The sequence below is a fragment of the Diadema antillarum genome, unplaced genomic scaffold, assembly GCF_040938485.1.
Source record: "Diadema antillarum isolate AM-2024a unplaced genomic scaffold, OU_Dant_1.0 seq00001108_RagTag, whole genome shotgun sequence".
NCBI lineage: Eukaryota > Metazoa > Echinodermata > Echinoidea > Diadematoida > Diadematidae > Diadema > Diadema antillarum.
Genome location: NW_027271924.1, coordinates 285,491 through 299,927, shown reverse-complemented (window position 1 = coordinate 299,927; position 14,437 = coordinate 285,491). Strand labels below are relative to the sequence as shown.

The 14,437-nt window shown below is 39.9% G+C and overlaps 1 protein-coding gene across 1 annotated transcript in view; it reads right to left on the bottom strand.

Moving 5' to 3' along the window:
* Positions 1 to 14,437, bottom strand: part of LOC139743817 (uncharacterized) — a 94,344-nt gene that overhangs the window by 79,288 nt on the left and 619 nt on the right. The gene's annotated exons all lie outside the window — the stretch shown is intronic.

Here is a 14,437-nt window from a genome sequence, read left to right as displayed (position 1 = left end):
GTTTGTAGAAAACCAAATCGTGGTTTGCCACAAATTGCTTTCTTAGAGGCAAGTGATCACGAGAAAGGAATGGGATTACCAAACTTTAGGAAACCAACACTCTGTATCAAAAGTGAGTCAATCAGTACATTTCTGGTTGAGTCTAATCTTTGGTGATAACTGTGTACCATAAAAAGCCACTTTTTTAATAGGCAGCTTTTGAACAGTCACCAAATCACATTTAAGAAGAGATGATAGGACCATTAAGGCCCCAAGAGATTAACGCTTCGGATCGTGCTGAGGATTTTCTCCAGTTACAGTTTTTTTTTTCAGAAGCTTCGATATCCCCAGGGTTCATTATTCCGAGACTTCGTTAATCCCCCCCCCCCCCCCAAAAAAAAATAAAGTTTGCAATTACGAAGGTTTGTTAGTGCGCCCCTTTTTGTTTCCAATATAACGAATCTTATTTCATTTTCGTATTAACGAACCTTCGTAATAAACAACCTTATCATTATTATTTTCGGATTATCGAATCTTCGGAGTAACGAACCTCCGGGGTAACGAACCTGATTTAATTTTCGGACTAACGCACATTCGGGAGTAACGCCACAAATGTCCCGAGTAACGAGCCCTATTTCGTTCTCGGATTAACGAACATTTCGGTATCGGAAATATGTGTGTTTTGGAATCTTTCGGCATGGGAACCTTATTTCGAACATTATCTAATTCTCCATCCGTCGCAGTTCGTTCAAGAAAGCATGATGGTATTTCTAACATCTAACCTAATGCCGATTTTTTTTTTTTTTTTTGGTTCTTGTTATTTTCGCACCTTACAATTATGACGTAGGGCCTACATACAGAACAGACAAGTATCTCACCTGATTCACTTGCGCCAATATGTATGGACATATATATATATATATATATATATATATATACGTGTATATATATATATATATATATATATATATATATATATATATATATATAGTGTGTGTGTGTGACTGTCTAGCGGTATTACGTTTGAACGAATATCAGTGTCGCAGGGTGCTTCCTGTCAGGAGTTGTCCTGCCTCTCGATGAGGCGAAGTCAGATGATCCGCCACTAAATGTCAAGTATGTGATTGGTCAGTATCCAAGAGGCTGTGAGGAGGGCTAAGGTAGGACCAACCGTCCTGTCCGGCCACTGATACTGTAAGTGATCAGATCAAGATGGGCATGAGCAGACTGAATTGAAAATTATTTTTATTCTCTTATAAAAAATCATACCCTCTCCACTGAGGCCCGGGTTCCAGGTCGTCGTATGTCATTCTTCTCCAATGCAAACATCGGGATGGGCCGATAGGAAGATGCGACAAATTGAAGCAAGAAGAAAATGAACAACCAGATCTACACTTAACATTTTGAAGCTGAATATCTACTTTGTCCCATATAGGTCGCCAACACAGAGTTATTTTGTTTGTTAGGTATTTTGCTTGTTGGGTAGGGGGCAATATGGCATGAAATGACAAGAGCGAAAATAAGTTGTACATAATTACAGCAAGGAATACCGCACAGACTTAAAACAAAGATGGGGGAACGGTTCAAACCTTTTGAAATCCTGTTGCCTATTTGATCTGAATAGAGAGCTATGCTCATTATCCTGGCGAATAATTGGCCCCATCCTAGCTGGAAAAGGTTGGAAGAGTGCCACTTTCCATACCCAAGGTCTGACACTAAACAGAATATTAGCAAATTTTGCACGTTTTTTCCGGCTGGCGGTGATAATAATGATGATAGATGCAGAGCGAATGGAGACTAAACATGCCAAACAGAACACGTCATTGCGTTGTTATTGTGGGGATTACTAATCGTGACTTATTTGAGTTTCCACCTCTCTTGACAGATATATACATCGAACGTCAGCTGCAGTTCTGCAGACCTCCCTGAACGCAGTGAAAATAATTGAATCCTATCTATCAGATAGACAAATTGATATCGCCTCCTATGAATATTACATACTACTAGAACAGGACATCCAGAGCGTTGGAAAATTTGTGCTGCTGATTATCACGTCTCAAGCTGAAGGCGCGGGAAAAAAACAGAAGTGGTGTATTTGTCACGCCCCGGCCAGACCCAGAGACAGTGACGAATATTCTCTCTCCTGAATAGATGGGCAGGTCTTGAACAGCTGTTTGTCTACCGAAAGAAAAAAAAAGTTGAGACGGTGGCCAAGGAGCTGAGGAACTTCATAGATTGTTATGCTTATCATGCCAGCCAATTAAAGGCTAAAGATCTTTTTATTCATACTGCCGACTCTATTATTTATCTTTCTGATATTTTCTGCTTTTCCGTTATCACTGCCTTCGTCAATTATGCACAGAACTCGGCAGACGTCTCGTCGCCAGAGGTCGCCGGTCTGGTATCGTATCTACGTGCACGCATACATCGTCTCTAGCCTGCTCTTTTGGCTATTGTGCTGAAAGTACGATGGAAGCGAAGTAGGCGTTCTAAATCAGTTCAAGCTAACCTTTCCATCTATTTCTTTGGATTTGGAGAAGATGGTTACTTTTATTTACAACACGCGTGTTGGTGGACTTGTGTTGTCAGGTGGGGTGGGTTTAATACTAATAGGTTGTGTGAGTTGAGAGGCGGATATTCATGTGCCTGTTTGTGTGGGTGTGTTTTTACGCATGTTTGTATGTTGGAGTGTGTGATTTGTTACCGGATGAGTGTGTGTGTACAATTGCGTGAGCGCACGCATGCCCTCGTGTAAGCCCAATGGATTAGTTCTTATTATTCCCATTGCATGTGGGTGAAGGTACTTCGAAGGGCAGTTTGTTGTAATAAGATGTTTGTGTATCTCAATCAATCAGGTGCGTGGATGATGACTTTAAGGATCCTTTGTTACTTGACGAATATCGAGTTTAATACCTACCGTCCTTCTGTCTGTATCTTTCAGATTTTTCTCCTTTTCTATAGCTCTTCTTTTGGAACGTCATCCCCCCACTCCTCCCTCTCATAACATCTCATTGTGTACTAATATCTTGTAGATTTGTCATTGAAAATGTTCAGGAAAGTTGAATTATTTGCCAGTTGTGTGTCCTTTCCATTTCAGATTAATTTTGTAAAGCGCATTGAGCTTCATAGATATAGGGCGCTACTAGAGCTGCCATTCATTGTTACTATGATATTATAAGTTTCTTTTCATAAGACGTATATCCGTGATTGATGCTATACCACATTCTTAATGTTTGCGTCCTGTATAAACATACAAGACGTGAACTGCTAGAGCAGCATAAAGTCATCTCTGCTTACAGTTATGTCACAACAAAGAGTGAGAATGAGATTTTCCTTGAAATTTGCAAAACATAGCACAGACATCATACACTAACTAAACTATACTTATGAAGTTTTGGCCTACATTGTATTTTGATATTGCACCATCTATAAACAAGTCTGGGCTTTTACTGAGTGAGGCTTGTGCAATTCTTATTGACTAAGCTCATGCCAGGAATAATTCGAGAGATAAAAATAGAATTAAAAGCCACTAAATTATCGATGTTTACACTGGGCATGTGACCATTTGGGGCGATCAGTGTTCCAGCCTTGCAAAAAGTGATTGTGCTAAGCGGATCAACGATGCTTTCATCCGTGCGTTACTTCGGCGTCCACCCGAGCTGGTATCCCCGACCCAACAAAGGTGCTAATTGAGAGAGAAAAGTGCCACCGAGTCGCTCCAACGGTGACGCAAGCGTGTGTCAATATCCGATATATTAGTCCGATCTTGGGATAATATTTGATTAATTTCGACTGTCTTTCGTCAGGTAACGCCGAGTGCCCGCATCCCAAGATATTACCACCAGCCAAGCTCGGGAGATGGTGCCTTGAATGTGGGTGTCCTTTTTGATTACGTGCAATCATTATCGCATCGTATGCCCAATTAGGCCTTGTTCCCATCGTTACATCCCTTATCAAACGACAATGCCAGGTGAATTAATTGATGAATGTCAAAGCGATTAACTGACATGCATTCCAATTTCCGTCACTTCTATGCAATTAAGAATTTCGCCAAAACCCTTAACACACCTACCACACCACCGACCTTATTCACGTCTGAAAGCATGCATCGGAAACACTATGATTACCTTTATTTTACTCCTTCTGACTGCATATCCCTTTCATCCTGGTGTTTGGGGTTTTTTTTATGGAGGTGTCTTTTTTTTTCCTTCAGTATTGCTTAAACTCACTCAGTCAGACACAAAGGTTAAAAGCCGCTAGCCATATTGTGCTATTGATACTGCGTCAAAAGTTTTCAGTGGGTTCCACATCAAAAAAGGTGCATAATCATAAGCAATCCCAGTGAAAATTCGCTTAAATTCTTGGGGGTGCCTGAGACATTTTCTGTGAAAAGAAGGGAGGTGAGGAAGTACTCCGCAAATAGCTCTCGGGTACATCACGGAGCAAATAGCACCTCATCCGACTGCGATGGTTAATCTGGAACCCCCCTCAATACTCGAGATTACTTGTCATTGTCAAGAGTCCTCGCATTGCAATGAGGAAGTCGAAGTGTTGACCCCCAACAAGTTATCCGGGGAGAGCAAGGCGTCTGTCAAGGGGGCGAAACCCAGTCACCGCAGACTGACACCACTTGCGAGAAAGAGGGAAGAGTAAAAATAGTGAGAGAGAAGGAGGGGGGGGGTGAGACTAAATGGGGAGAGAATCTACATTCGCGATGAATAGTTCGGTGAGGTGTGGGATTCATTTTGGAACTGAGTGCCTTCTCTTCTCATCCACTTGCGACGGGAAATTTACCCGTTCCTGCTTGATAGGAATGATGACCGCACACCTGCACAAAAAAAATGTCCCTCCCGTGAGCGAATAAATGACTCCCCACTTGTCGAATGGGGCGGGTCATGTTGACATTTCAAGGGTGTTCACGATGGATCCGAGAAGATAATTAAACCTGGACGAATTTCAGATGAAATTCTATTGCAAGCCGAGGAAGAGTGTGAGGAAGAGACAAATCTAAAAGTCCAGAGGTTGTCAGGTTTAATGATTGTATTTCAGACACTGATATGGTCATGTTTATGGGATCATCATTCGTTATGTATGAATATTACACCAGCTATATTATTCACTTAAAGGATTGAAGATCTTGACATCTCATTAACAAATGGTAACAACCATTATAGTAGTCCCTTGGCTGGGAAGATAAATTTCCCAGTGCACAAGTTTTCATGAAACCAGAACGCTAGATGACCATACCGAGATCGTTTGGTCAGCTCCAAATAATTAATCGTTTCAGGTTTAGGTTTCAGGTTTCAGGTTTATTTAACACTTCCATAAAAACAAATCTACATATAACAGAAAACATTCAGCATTACAATCAATTAGACAACACAAAAGCATTATCACTACAACAACATTCATAAGAAGTATAACGAAACAAAATGATTGGATAGTGTTAGGAGACCTCCAGAAAAATATACACATATATTATAATAAATCATGTCATGGAAATATTTTTGATAAATATAAAACATCTCAATTTCAGCAAGTTGAAACATGGCTGTACTCACCTATCAGGTACACACACACACACACACACACACACACACACACACACACACACATGATGCCAAGGGTCACTACTGTGATATAGAATCACACAAAAAAAGTGTGAGTATATAATTGTGTTTTGAAGTTTGGTATAGTGAACAAGTTCATATGCATATACATACTGAGTTAAGGAGCCATTTTTGCAGGTTGTGCTACTCAGTAATGGTTAGCTTATGATTGTCGTGGAATATTTATCTATTCTATTGTGATTCTCTTTTCTTTTTCTTTCTTTTTTTTTTTTTGGCGACCGTGGCATCTCAGGTGCTCTTTCACTGGACCACAAGCTATCAAAAAAAAAATGATGAGAATCCAAAGACAATGTGATCAGCATTACCCTACAGAGTTGGCGGCGGGGTACTATGGTCCTGTGGTGCATGCTATCTTGAGCGATGTACTTTGAATGAGCAGGCACTGTAATCAACATCCTTCTCCTTGTGAATACTGGAGGGGACATAAAAATCTAGAGTGGAAGCGGAAGTGTTCCGCGTGTGAGCACCCATGCTTAACGATGTATGCAACGAAGTGCGTCATTTGATAACTTACCTTGCCGAGTATACTCCGTACAGCTCAAAAGAGTACGTGAAGGAGGTTGTCTATGAAGTATTTAAGTCCCGTCACTGCCTTACCTTGTCGTTCTACTACTAGCAGCTCTTATTTCCGCGAGCGAATAAAAAGAAAATGTTAAGTTCTTTTTTCCAGAATGCTTCTCGATTAAATTCCAATATTCCTTGTCGTTCTTTCGCTACAGATTCGACAGATTCGTCGAATATCTTGCGATGACACCTTTCAATTTGAGAAGATTTCACTTTCGGGGAATGTCAATTCATTGTCAATGTTTGACCGTCCAAGCTCATTCACAGAGTGATTAAGTTTGACTTATTTCTTTAACAACTTAATTTGGTATGACAGTAGGCTCCGTAGAATATCAAATTATAGAGTTGGATTCCAAGCAAGCCCTTGTTTTAATACTCCGCGCAGCATCTAATATCTTGAGCATGAACAGTATCGTCCTGTCACTTGGCATGTCTATATCATTTGTAAATTTTGTACAGAAACATCAAGTGACAACTTGTAACAATGTCGGCCAAGCAGGCCAGTTCATTTTGATTCCACTTGTACCTGCGTGATCCTTTACGTATCATTTATATACGAATGCTTTTAGATAAAAAAATCGGCGATATCATCGCCGCAGCAGATGAAACTCTGGAGAATAAAATCTTCAATGGGTAAACAAACCATTAATCAAAGGAGATTCATTGACCCATATGAATCTTGATAACTCAGGCACTTCACTCAGAGTCTTGAGTGAACCATCAGACCAGCACTAAGCACATATATCAACCACACACATGTAATTCAATAGCCTAATTCGTGACAGAGCATATCAATGGACTCAAATCATCCAAACTCGGAAAAAGAAAAGGAGCTCGTAAGGCCAAATAACTCAATAACGTCTCCTAGAGCTCGATTATTTCGTCTAAGTCAGATTATGGGACCCATGGCAATATCGCTACTCCCTCCTCCTCCACCTCCTCCTCCTCTTCCTCCTCCTCCTCCTCCTCCTCCAGGAAAAAAAAAGGGGGTAGAGACGCGCAACCCAAAAATGCCCATAAATCAAATTGATGCGTTTACGGATAGGGCAGTGCATACCAAAATCAATTCCACGCGCTCCCAGGCGAAGGAAGGCGGCGGAAGTTAACGCCTCGCTCGAGAGCCAGACTCACATTGACTGCACTCTGTATCTCTGGCTGAAATCTCAGGAGTGAACCGATGTTATCACATGATCATGTGTAAACATCACACGGAGAAAACGCGCACATTATTATGTATCACAATTCCGTCCCATCGGTATTAAAGAGGTGTCTTCTTGGTGGAAGCGTTTTATGGGAAAACCGTTCTGTTGTTTTGTTTTTAACTCACAGAGCAACGACCACTTTTTTTTTCTTCCCTCCCCCTTTATCTCTCTATCTCCTTTTCTCATTCTAAATGGTACCTCCTTAATAGTCGTCTGAGTCGAATTATTCCCTTCACCCTCTGTGTACCCCATGCACTTGGCTTAACTTGTCAAACTTTTTCGGCATTCAGTATAATGAAGTCAAACTTGACCGAGTTGTAAAGTTTATCAGGAAGCCTGCTCATCAAGAGTAGCAATGTTTTCTCAGTCCAAACAGAAAGGCAAAATATTAGGAAGATATGGCGATCTCTATTCATTGACAATTAGTTTGAAGACATTTGAGCCAATCGACCTAGGTATTGCATATAGTACATGTATTATCATTATATATATATATATATATGTATATACTATATGCAGTATATATATATATATATATATATATATATATATCTCGTAATGCCTAATTGCGTAAATCCTTTCTTCGAGATCTGTAAAGCCACGGTTAAATAGGTATATGAATATAACAGGACAGCAGCTATACGCCATGAACGGGTCAAAGTTGGAGAAGAGTGCACAGTCAATGAGAAGTCCCAGAATGGTTCGTAAACTGGATTGGTGATGACGCCACACGCTCGTTATCTCAGGTAGATATGAAAAAAGCGCGAATTTGACGTCCTTACCAGTGCGAGGAATAAAACCAAAAAAAAAAAAAAACAACAACAACAACAACAAGAACAAAAACCCTCGCCCGCAGTTATTCAGAGAATGGCACATTGCTCTGCATGTTTCCGTTCATTAGAGATCGGCAAATTTACTCTCACGATATTTACCCCATGACCGGTAGAGCATCAAATTTTATCGTTAACCCGAAACATGAACACACACACACACACACACACACACACACACACACACGCACACACACATACACACACATATGCATACGGACGCATTCAAATTTTGTACTCACACAGAGTACTCTCACATACTCTCGCACACAAACACAACACCGTCAGATGTATATGTTACTGCACAACATGTACAACGTACAACACATCGTGATGAAATATTTATCAGCAAATTACCTGTTTCATTTCTTCTATGTAGAATGACAACCTAGAAAAATGGCAGAATAAAGTGACCTCTGGGAAGAAATGATGGACAAGTACGTTTGGCTTATTAGAAAGTACATTCTGACTTGAAGATTAAAAAAACTGTCTGCAGAGGCGATTAACTGAAACACAAATCCTCACAGACGATTAACTGAAACACAAATCCTCACAGACGAAGAAGTTGATCTTCGTTTAATCATTGTAGCCTTCACGCCTACTGGCGTTTTATCATGATGAAAGAAATGGCTTAGACACACAAAAAAGAAAAATGTCAACATTTTGACGGTTTTTTCCTTGTTATTTCATTATAATGCCAATGCGACGTCACTGATTACATTTGTCGATAAAATTGGAAGTTACATCTTTTTTTTTTTCATGGATACTACGTACAGCTTAAACACAAAATAAGCTGCAGTCACTGGCACGTACGTCATTTTCTTAAAACAAAGGAAAAATGTTAATTTTGTGTAAAAGCGCAAGCTTTCCATGCAAATTGTAAAACACACGCACACACACACACACACATTTTCAAATGATGTACAAAATAAAAAAACAACTAGTGTATAATGATATCAACCAGAGAAAAGGCAACAAATTATTACTTACATTTTTACATTTCTTTCCGATTTTTATTTCTTAAAGCGGTTCATTATACTTCCTAAGGCCCGATATGAAAAGACGACCAGAGTAATCTGTCCTCCCTGAGCATTCTACGTGAAAAATACCTGCAGACGTTAGCTGATATACTGGGCTTCTCCTATCTTGGCTTCGAGGGCTGCTCATGGCGTAACTCGATACCCTACTTCACTGAAGTACTCCCCGGTCCCCTTCCTTGAAAAGTGTCCATCTTCACGAACATTTGGCACTTTGCGCCACTGACAGTACGGGGGGGGGGGGGGGGTGGGGTGGAGTGTCACGGGCCATTCGTCCTTGCCTAACAGGTTTGGGCCCATTCAGTGACTTGAGCACGCCGGGCTAAGAGAATCGATTACACCAGAAGTAGGCGGCTGCTTGCTGGGGTTGCGGCGTCACGCTGGGTCTGAGAGTAGTGCATTTGCGATTACTGTGGTTCTTATCATAAAGATGCGCCTCATTTGCACTTCAAGGAGAAATTTGATTTTCTTCCTAGCTGTCTTTTCCTTTGCTCATTCCCATCTCTCTCTTTTCCACATATATATATATATATATATATATATATATATAATATATATACATATATATGTGTATATACATACATATCATATATATATATATATATATAGGTATATACATATACATATTTATATATACACATACATTTATGTGCATATATACGTGTGTGTGGGTGTGTGTGGGGGAACTTATGTTTGGAGAACTATATAAACACTTATTTTTATCTCTCTATTTCTTTCTCTATACATATATATGTATAATGAACTAAGGAAGCACTCGAAGTAAGCAGACTTCAGCTTACCAGCTCATTTCTACCGATATTGCGATTTCCACCCAAAAAAAAAAAAATGAATCCCCCGAAATTCAGTCAGACGGGGATTCAGATCACTACCATCAATTTTCCATCTCTTTCTTGTGTCATTATCAACTTTTCCTGAAATTTTCATCCAAATCCTCTTTGAGTTATGAACGGATGTGGATTATAAAAAAAAAACATACAAAAAAGCAAGCAAGCAAGCGAACAATCACACCTTACGCTCCTTGGCGGAGGTAATGAATGTAATGAATAATAAATGATGATGTCACATATTCAAGAGACAATACATATCATGCTATTCTTATTGTAATTTCGGGGTTTTCCCCTCGTATTGTATGTTTCTTGACTGAATTTTCGCTCGTAGCAAGGATAAAATAGACGTCTGTTATTAAAATATTTAAAGAGCATGATGTACAAACGCGTGACAAAAGTTTCGGTCTAATAAAAATAAAGATTTCTAACAGCCTTCTCTAAGATTCACTGACAATTATTTTTGATCAACAGTGCAACGAGATGATCGTTCACCTTCTTCTCTCCACTATGACAACACGATGACTGTGATTATACCGCGGGTTATAGGGAGGAGAAAATCAGACAACGTTTAAAAGGACTCAGGGGAAACAATAGAAATGCGAATGACGATGACGATAATTATTCCCGCCGACATGAACAGAATATCAGGATGAGTTTGGGCCCATAATGTCTTTCTCTATTTCTCTGTCCTCCTCTTTCTCCATTCTCTTTCTCTCTTTCTCTCTCTCTCTCTCTTCTGTCTTTCATGATCCCCACTCGCCGACGTCCCCCCCCCCCCTCACCATTACCCTCCTGCAGTGATGGAATAATGAGACCGAGAGGCAATATTGTCGGTAGCTAGCCCGTTGCCCAAGGTCTGATTGAAACTGATCGGGAGCCGCTGGACAAGGGTTGTCCCTCATAAATGAAAAGGGCGTTGTGTGCATCGCCGGGGGTGGGTTCTCCGCGTCGCTTCTGACGGCCAGGTCTCTCCGTCATGCTGCCGGAATGGGCCGGAGATGGCTTCGAGCTCGCCATCTTCTCGTCGAGCAGTTGAGATGTATATTTTCTTATATTTGTTTTCTTTTTTCTCTCTTTTTTTTCCGGTCCCTTCTGTAGGCACTCAAGGAAGTCAAAATTGATAGTTTGGACCGACGCTGGGTTTCACCGATAGGAATATAAATATAACTAGTACCTTTGTGTCTGCACCGTACATACAATGTTGTCTATGTGCATTTTCCTCTTTTGTGGGAAAGAAATCACAGAGAATATTTTGGAATATATCTTATAAATTTTGATATGAAAGGAACAATATCGGGAAAGTAAAGGAAGAATGCTTACAGTAGATATCTGAAGGACGCACAATGCATTGTTGGTCATACTTGACATTGTTATCTTTGTCTCATCTGTTCATAGATTTTGGAGTTTTTGCATAAGATGGATTTGTTTATTGCTTTGTTTTTCTTAAAGGTTTATCTTAGCCAGCCATTCATCCGTAGAAAGGACTTTGTTTCTGCAAAGGTGGGTCAAGATCATGAAAAATATTCACGTGGTATTCAAATTACCCCTAGGTCACTCTCCACTTCATACTATGGTAAATATTCATATTTCGTCCAAAAATGCCACTTTCAATCCCTACTGTCGTTTCTTTTGCGGCTACAGTGAAACTGGTTCTGACACTATGGCGAGCGAGCTCCTGCGGAATAGTATGTCAGGCATTTTCCCCTTCCTCACCCTATACCCCGCAAGATCCGGTATCATGCCGGAATATCATATTTGCTGTATCAATCGATTTAGCAGCGATTATTAACATGCGCCTCGTGTACGGTTATGAGTACACATACACACGCACACACACACACACACACGCACACACGTACACATACACTCGTGCCTTAATACCTGCTCCTAGCACCGCACCATAAATACCCTCCACTTTTTAAGTACGAGCGCAAATACACGTGATGTGACACATCTTGACGCCCCGTGATCACAACCTGCCAGTGACGTGGTAATTGGCAATGATGAGGTTTTGATGTCGTCATTTTCATTGAGCCACAGAATCTGTGGCATATAATATTGGAAGCAAAAAGTGACGACTCATTGTTCTTCCCACTGTACACAATAATATGCTAATTTTGTGCATTTTACCAATCATATACTGACTGGTGTATATTGTAGAAATGACATTGTCATAACTTATTTCCTGAGTGATTACCAATCTACATTTCCTTTTTGAAAGACATCCGTCGTAGAGGATTTGAGAGTTTTGTGCCTTTTCCGCTGACCAGAGCGCGGTCACGTTCTTCAAGCAAATGGACAGGATATTAGATGTATTCGTAGAAATGAATGGAGCAATACGAGAAGGCAGCCTTTGGTCGTGTGGGAAGGAAGCACGTAACCCTCGAAACTTTATTATATCAGGCTTGCGCTTAGTTCGCCGCAGGAAAACAAGCACTGACCAAAGAAAGAAAGAAAAAAAGAAGAAGCCTAGTTCATAGAGGTGCCAAAGTTTTAGAGAGAGCCGCCATAAATACAATCAATGTAGGAGATAAGAGCTTGGGCGTGCGATGTACGGAAACCCCCAATGACTGTGTCGAGTCCTGTAGTACCGTTCCCATAATAAGTGAGGTCAAAATCACCTGCTGCCCGACAGTTGTGTGATACATAGGTATTCATGTTCAGCTCGTCGTCGGTCCTCTTGAAATTGGCCAAAAGAAAAAAAAATCGGCAATATACAACAGCGGAGCATGATGCATAATAGACGCATTTTTTTTTTCTTCATCGCTTCTCAAAACAGCAATTAGATTTTTACGTTCAAACATATTTTAAAGGGATGATACAGTATTGGTGGAGATGAGAAATGGGCTTTTAACTTTTTGCGAGATACCAAGAAAACACTTATGATATAGTACAGAACATACCATTTTAAGAGGAATTCAAAGTTTATTTGATGAAAATTGGGTTTGGAATGACTGAAACATCCAAAAACAAAGTAAAACAAAGCGATAGTAATAAAGTGTGGGTCCCACACTTTATTAGAATCGCTCTCTTTTGGATATCTCAGCCATTTCAAACCAATCTTTATCAAATAAACGTTGAATTCCTCATAGAATTACATGCTCTTTCATATTTCATAAGAGGTTTCTCATTATCTCACCAAAAAATGTTAGAAACCTGAAATTAGGTCTCAACCAAAACTATACGATCCCTTTAATCACTGAGGCAGAAACCTGGTCTTATGGCTTAAACAGACAATATTAACTGGATGATCCAGAATTCGGTTCTTTTATTTATCTATTTTTTTTTTGGGGGGGGGTGGATTCACACCCAGACTCTTTTATTATCAAGTCAATCATAAATGCATATATATATATATATATATATATACATATATATATATATATATATATACGCGAATGTTCTTGACAGCATCGTTTCGACGATTTCTTCATAGGAGAGGAACCCTCGCACAGGAGTTGGAGAAATATCCCTTCAATTGTTCTATGGTTTGTTTTAACCGTGGACAGCACTTTGAATCTATACGCTCTTTATTTTTTCGTATGTTTCGCTGAGAAGAGAAATACGCGTGAGTACTAGTTGTTGGAATGAAGATGTTTGCTGAATAGTTCACGTGCGTGATATCAACATGACACTTTGTCAGCTTGGTTTCAATACTCTGGCCGAGTACTTGCCAACAATACCAAAGCAAGATGTATGTTATGTGGGGAAGTGCTTTATACGGGTCTATCGAATGTTAACATGATTTTGCTGACAAAGTACACACGTCTGTGAGAATAACATGAGAAATTTGAATTTTTAAAAAAGAAACCTCAATAAAATCAAAAGCCTTAATCAAAAACAGACGACTCATTTGCAGCACAAAGAAATTTGTTCCGAACGAAACGAAATTATTGCAATTTTAACTTGTAAGGGGTGGCAATAGATGAAATGATTGCTACCAGTGAAACTTTCTTGGGAGCAGCATCCTATTGGATGTTTTAACAGTAAACGAAATTGCTGTGACTCCATGAGACAGCGCTGAAGTAAGCATAACACGTTCAAGCTAAGCACAAGCTTGGTTTGGTCAAATGAATAATACCATCTGAAGTTTGACTCTGTTCTCTCCTTATGATTCATCAACTGAATAGCGTGTCTAACTATATGGATGTGACCACTGCATGATGTGCATATCATACAAGACAGTATGACGCAAGTGTAACTATTACTAAATAGTATTGGTGCTTTTAAGATTAATGACAGTTATGGGCCCTACTACTAGTAAGCGGTGTCATTGTGGACGTGTAACCAAATATCAGCACTTGAAAGAGTTGTTATCAAAGTCTTTCCGTCGAAATTGGCACATAT